At 35.9% G+C, this 6,398-nt stretch overlaps 1 non-coding gene across 1 annotated transcript; it reads left to right on the top strand.

Moving 5' to 3' along the window:
* The first annotated feature begins 885 nt into the window (after window positions 1-885).
* On the top strand, window positions 886-991 carry LOC111723106. Its single transcript, XR_002771723.1, has one exon. It is a non-coding gene; the product is annotated as a U6 spliceosomal RNA (small nuclear RNA).
* Window positions 992-6,398: the final 5,407 nt, after the last annotated feature.

Raw genomic sequence — 6,398 nt, forward strand, 5'->3', positions numbered from 1 at the left:
TCAAAGTGCTAGGATTATAGGCATGAGCCACCATGCCTCATCACCTTTACTTTAAATGAGAATCATAATAATATAGGTGGTGGTGTTATACTGATAATGTTGTAGAAAAAATAGTGCAATAAAAACAAGGTGAAAAGAACCAGATGAAATATTCTGAGTGCTTACGATGGACCAGGCACAGTTCTAAAAAATTGACACATTTGAGCTCGTTTAACTCTCAACAACATAAAAGGAGTGAATATCTGTAAAGTGTTCAAATCAGAGCAGGGCAGAGGGCAAACACTTTGTCAGCTGGGATTCTGAAATACTGCTAGCTAATAATCTGCATGGTTAAACTCATTCTCTGTTCTGATGGGTAGTTAGGTTTCCACTATTACAAACTGCGCTTCAGTGAACAGCAATTCTTTGTGCATGTGCAAGAATTGCTGGCTGTCATGAATTTAGCCTGTTTCCTTCTTTTTGCAAAAAATAAATAAATAAATAAATGTTTCCTTTTAAGAGAGTCTTAAAATGTAAATAAAAGATCACTTTTTTCTTTAAATATTGACTTGTAAGTAGCATTTGGATTACAGTGTGCTGCATACACCAAACGGAGTAAAGGTTGATTACTAGCGATTCATTTTTTAATTTGCCAAATAAGTCAGAGGATAAATTTGACTAAAAATTAACTATATAAACAGAAGGAATTTGGGAAGGATGGTTCCCAGTTTCTCAGCCCCTGTTTTCTGTTGGTTTTTTGTTTGCTGTTTATTATATTGTTCTTATTGTTTTTGTTTGTTTCTGCAGATTGGTGTTAACTGCTGGCTTTGTGACCACGTACTGTTTTCTAGTTTAAGATAAAGAAAAATACTTTGGGTTTTGGGACACATCTTAACAAGCTTTGTTGTGCTCACTTTGGCAGCACATACACTAAAATTGCAACGATACAGAGAAGATCAGCATGGCCCCTATGCAAAGATGACATGAAAAATCTCGAATGTTCAACATTGTTAAGTATAGGAAAGTCCTGAATATTTCAAAATTACACAACTCATCTCTAAAAAACGTCAAGCGTATATGAAGAAATGACAAAGGAAAGTACAAAACAATGAATGAGACAATAATGAAACTTCAACATATCAAAAGTGTAGGAAATAAAACACGTAAAAATGCCAATATGTAGATTCAAATATTTGTGCTATAGTTTTTATAAAAGGAACAATAAAACGTTACAAAGTTTTATCTAAACTTATCAAGGAAAAAGACATAACTTTGAAAAAACTCAACACTCATTTTTGGTAAAAATCTCAGAACACTGGGCGGCGCCAGTGGCTCAAAGGAGTAGGGCATCCGTGGCCCCATATGCCGGAGGTAGCAGGTTCAAACCCAGCCCCGGCCAAAAGAAAAAATATCTCAGAAACACTAAAAACAAAAGGGACTTCCCTTAACCACATAAAGGACATGAGGGAAGTATAGAAGAGGAACTATTTAGAGAGCTATGCCATGCTATAATTGTGGATGACTCAAACTTGTTCAGGTACTATATTTGTCCAAATACATACAAATATTTAATGCATTGGCTCAGCGCCTGTGGCTCAAGTGGCTAACCCACCAGCTCATACACCTGAGCTGGCAGGTTCGAATCCAGCCCAGCCTGCCAAACAACAATGATGGCTGCAACCAAAAAATACCCAGGCATTGTGGCTGGCGCCTGTAGTCCCAGCTACTTGGGAGATAGAGGCAGGAGCCCAGGAGTTGGAGGTTGCTGTGAGTTATGATGCCACAGCACTCTACCCAGGGCCACAGTTTGAGGCTCTATCTCAACAACAACAACAACAACAACAAAATATATATATATATTTAATGGATTCTTAGTAAAAACTAGAGCACAAGTTTTGAGACTTGGCAAGGTGATTCTGAAGTTTTGTATTGACATCTGAATGGCTTAGAATGGCAAAAATATTTAAAAAATAAATCCTATTACAAAGAAGCAGAACTTAACATATATACTTAATATGCAATTTCAAGATACTTTTAAGACTTTAAAGTAATATTATATTGAATTAATTGATAATTTGCTTTTGAATACCTAGACAACACAATTTTAATACAACTGTAATCTCATTTAATATAATATAGTAAATTGACATATGTATAACTGTAGGTTATATTAATGCTTGTGTTCTTATTTGAAGAGATGTATTAAATGAATGTTCTGGTATCAGAATTAAAAAAGTAATACGTTTTTTTGTTTGTTTTGTTTTTTGCAGTTTGGCCAGGGCTGGACTTGAACCCACCACCCTCAGCATATGGGGCCATGCCCTATTCCCTGAGGCACAGGCGCCACCAAAAGTAACAAGCTTTGCCAACTGTTCTCCTATTGCCCTTGCTGTATGTTTGATGAATTAAGACTGGAGAGTTTAATGGGGCAGGCCCCAGCTCACCTGAGCACTAGTGAGAATGAAACCCCAGGCCATGTCTTTGCCCACTGCTTCTTGATTTGCTGTTAGTGTTGAAACAGATCATCCAAGAAGCCAGCCTCACAAACTGAAAAGATGACAGCAGGGCTGATTGATAAAAATACGTAGCAGGTGCCATGTAGGTGTATCAAATTGTGGCCATTATTATTTTGGGGAAACCATCCCCTTCAATGTAATTGTTGTCAGAAATAAGGGCAGTCAGCCAGCCCCGGGGGGTTCACCCCTGTAATCCCAGCATTCGGAGAGGCTGAAGCAGGAGGACTGCTTAAACTCAGGAGTTTAGAGCAAGACTCCATTTCTATAAAAAATAGAAAAATTAGCTGGGTCGGTAGTACCAGCTGCTCAGGGGGCTGAGGCATGAGGATCATTTGAGATTGCTGTGAACTATGACACTATAGCACTCTACCCAGGGCAGCAGAGAGAGACTCTCTTTAAATAAGAAAGAAAGAAAGAAAAGAAAGCAAGATCACAAGGAAAAGCTGGGTGTGATGGTGAGCGCTTATAATCCCAGCTATTTGGGAGGCTGAGGTAGGAGAATTGCTTGAGCCCAGGAGTTCACTGCTGTAGTCAGTGAGCTACAGAGACCCCCACTCCAGAAAAAAAAAAAAAGAAAGAAAGAAAGAAATTTACTATTCCTGTGTTGTTCAAGGGTCAATTGTATATCCGTATCTTGAAATTAAAGGATGATAGATTATTGTATTCTATTAATTAAACTGGAAGGAAAATCTGTTGAAGACCAGGTGTCAGTAGTTGAGATAACCACTGGCATTCTCTGGTCAGGGTTAGGCAAATGTTTAGCTGAGTCCTAGGAGTTTCAAAACAGCAAGACCAGAAGGCTTCCTCCTTCAACAACAGCAGCCTTCATGGAGATGTTCTGCAGGAGCTTTAGTTTGAAGAAAAGGTTTCATTACTTAAAAGTAGGTGGGTGAGAGATTGTGGTGGAAATCACTGTTCTAGAGAATTTGAAGCAAAAGCTACCTGAAATGACTTTACATTCTAAGTTATACTTCTTTTTCTCTTTAAAAATCAGTGTGTTCTAAGTGTTATTGACTTTATAATAATATAAAATTATTTCTGCCTCAATTTTAAAGATTTAAGCACTTAGAATTTTAGAGATAAATGAAAAACTACAGAATACTTTACAAATTTGTAGTCATTTTTGGTCAGGGGCCATGCTAGTCTTCTCTGCAGGTTCTAATTCTAGTATATGTGTTACCAGTGTGAGAGACCATTTGTTTATATTTTAAAGTGAGGTGGTTAATATTTTTTATTAATTTGTAGAAACTTTTTATATATTGTGGATATTAATTTTTGTTAAATATGTTAAAAAATTTTTTCTGCTTAGCTTGTCACTTGTCTATTAATTTTATTTATGGTCACTTTCTTAGCAGAACTTTTTAATTTTTTTTTTTTTGAGACAGAGCCTCAAGCTGTCCTCCTGGGTAGAGTGCTGTGGCATCACAGCTCACAGCAACCTCCAACTCTTGGGCTCAAGCGAGTCTCCTGCCTCAGCCTCCCAAGTAGCTGGGACCACAGGCACCCACCACAACACCCGGCTATTTTTTGGTTGCAGCTGTCATTGTTGTTTGGCAGGCCCGGGCTGGATTCAAACCCCCCACCTTAGGTGTATGTGGCTGGTGCCTTAGCCACTTGAGCCACAGGCCCTGAGCCTGAACTTTTAAATTTTTATGTGGTCAAATATATGTCTTTTTCTCTGGTTTGGGGTTTTACATTTTATTTTGAATGGCATTCTTTTTTTTTTTTCAGTTTCTGGCCAGGGCTGGGTTTCAACCCGCCACCTCCGCATATGAGGCTAGCGCCCTACCTTTTGAGCCACAGGCGCCACCCTTGAATGGCATTCTTAATCCAAGTTTATGGATATATAGTATTTCCTCTATTTTCTTCATAGTTATGTTTTTAATATTTATATTTGAGATAGAGATGTTGCTATATTTTTCTTTCTGGATGAATATTCAATAATTTCAATACCATTCATTTAATAGTTTATCTATTTCTTGCTTCTTTGAAACATTACTTGCATCAAAATTCTCATTCAAAGTCTATTTTGAACTTGCTATACTGTTACATTGATTCTATTTTTGTTGATACTATTTTTCTGCATTGATACCACACTGTTTTAATTATTATAGATTTATAGCATGTTCTGTTATCTGGTAGGCCAAGTTTCCCATCTCCATTTTTTTCCATCTTTATTTTTTAAAAAGATGGCAACTTTTACTCCTTAATTTCTCTTTCATATAAGCTTTCAAGGTGGCTTGTCACATTTTAAAAGACTGGTAAAATTCTTGTTGGAGTTATATTGAGTTTATGCCTTAACTTGGGAAGATTGAAATCTTTGTATAGTTTATTATTTTATTTCAGAAAAAAATGTATCTTTCTTCTTTTACTGTGGTCTTTTATATCTTTCAAAACATTTTTCTAGTTTTCTTAATAAAAGTCTACACATTTCATGTTAGCTCTATTTCTAAGTATTTTATAATTTTCTGGTATTGTAAATAAAATGTTTTTGCTACTATCAAATTCATTCTTTAATTTTTATGTATTTGCTTTTTTTATCCAGACACCATACTAAACTCACTTATTCCCCCTCTTTCTTTTCCTTCCTACTTTTTTTTTTGATTAATTCTTCTGAAGTTCTATAGTTTCTTTTCTTTTCTTTCTTTTTTTTTTTTTTTTTTGAGACAGAATCTTACTATGTTGCCTTGGGTGGAGTGCCGTGGCATCACAGCTCACAGCAACCTCAAACTCTTGGGCTTATGTAATTCTCTTGCCTCAACCTCCCAAGTAGCTGGGACTAGAGGCGCCTACCACAACGTCCAACTATTTTTTGGGTTGCAGTTGTTGTTGTTTAGCCGGCCAGGCCTGGGCTCAAACCTGCCAGCTTTGGTGTATGTGGCTGGTACCCTACCCACTGAGCTACTGGTGCCAGTCCTGAAGTTCTATAGTTTCAACCATATACTCTCAAACCAGTTTGTTTCTACTTAGTATTTCTCTTTTACCTAGTTCTTTTATTTGAATGGAACTTCACATGTGGGCGGCACCTGCGGCTCAAGGAGTAGGGTGCTGGCCCCATATACCGCAGGTGGCGAGTTCAAACCTGACCCCTGCCAAAAACTGCAAAAAAAAAAAAAAAAAAGAACTTCATGTGCAATTTTTCAATAGTAGTAATATTTGAGGAAATCTTTGATTTTCTTCTAAATGAAATGGGAACATTTTTAATGATTCAAATTTGCTTTAGAGTTTCTGTTAGCATCCTTTGTCAGCTTTATTTCTAACCCTAGTTTTTTAAGATATGTTTAATGTAATGGTTGTTAAATTTTATCAAATAACTTTTTAGTATCTATTATGAATAATATAAAGTTTTCTTGATGATATGCTAATGCAGTGAATTATAAGGATAAATTTTCCTGGTGATATCAATTCAATCAAACTCTACTCATAATATTTAAATCATATTTATGTGCTTCTGGATCAAATTTACAAATATTTTAATTAGGATATCTGTGTGTATAGTCATAACTGAGACAGACTCAACATGGGATTTCTTATCTCTGTCTTTCTATTTGGTCATTTTGGGGGGTACTATACTTGGTCTGATATTGATATCAATATTATCATTTTATAACATGCATTAGAAATATTTCTTTTTTATGCCTTAGCATAGTGCAAATGACATAAAAATTGTCAATTTATTGAAGGTCTAAAAGAAGTTTATTAAAGCTATTATATATATTATATAAATATATTGGCATCTTTTTTAGAGGTAGATCTCTATCCTGTTTATCTATGGCAGGGAAAGAAATCATCCCAAAACTCAGCGACCTGAGATTAGGGATGTTCCATCCTAAAACAACAGTGACCATTTCATTATCTCACTTATTCTATGGATCAAGATTTTGGAAGCAGCTGTTTTTATTT

The sequence above is a fragment of the Otolemur garnettii genome, unplaced genomic scaffold (genome assembly GCF_000181295.1).
Source record: "Otolemur garnettii isolate 467f Iridium unplaced genomic scaffold, OtoGar3 scaffold00007, whole genome shotgun sequence".
NCBI classification, from domain to species: Eukaryota; Metazoa; Chordata; class Mammalia; order Primates; family Galagidae; genus Otolemur; species Otolemur garnettii.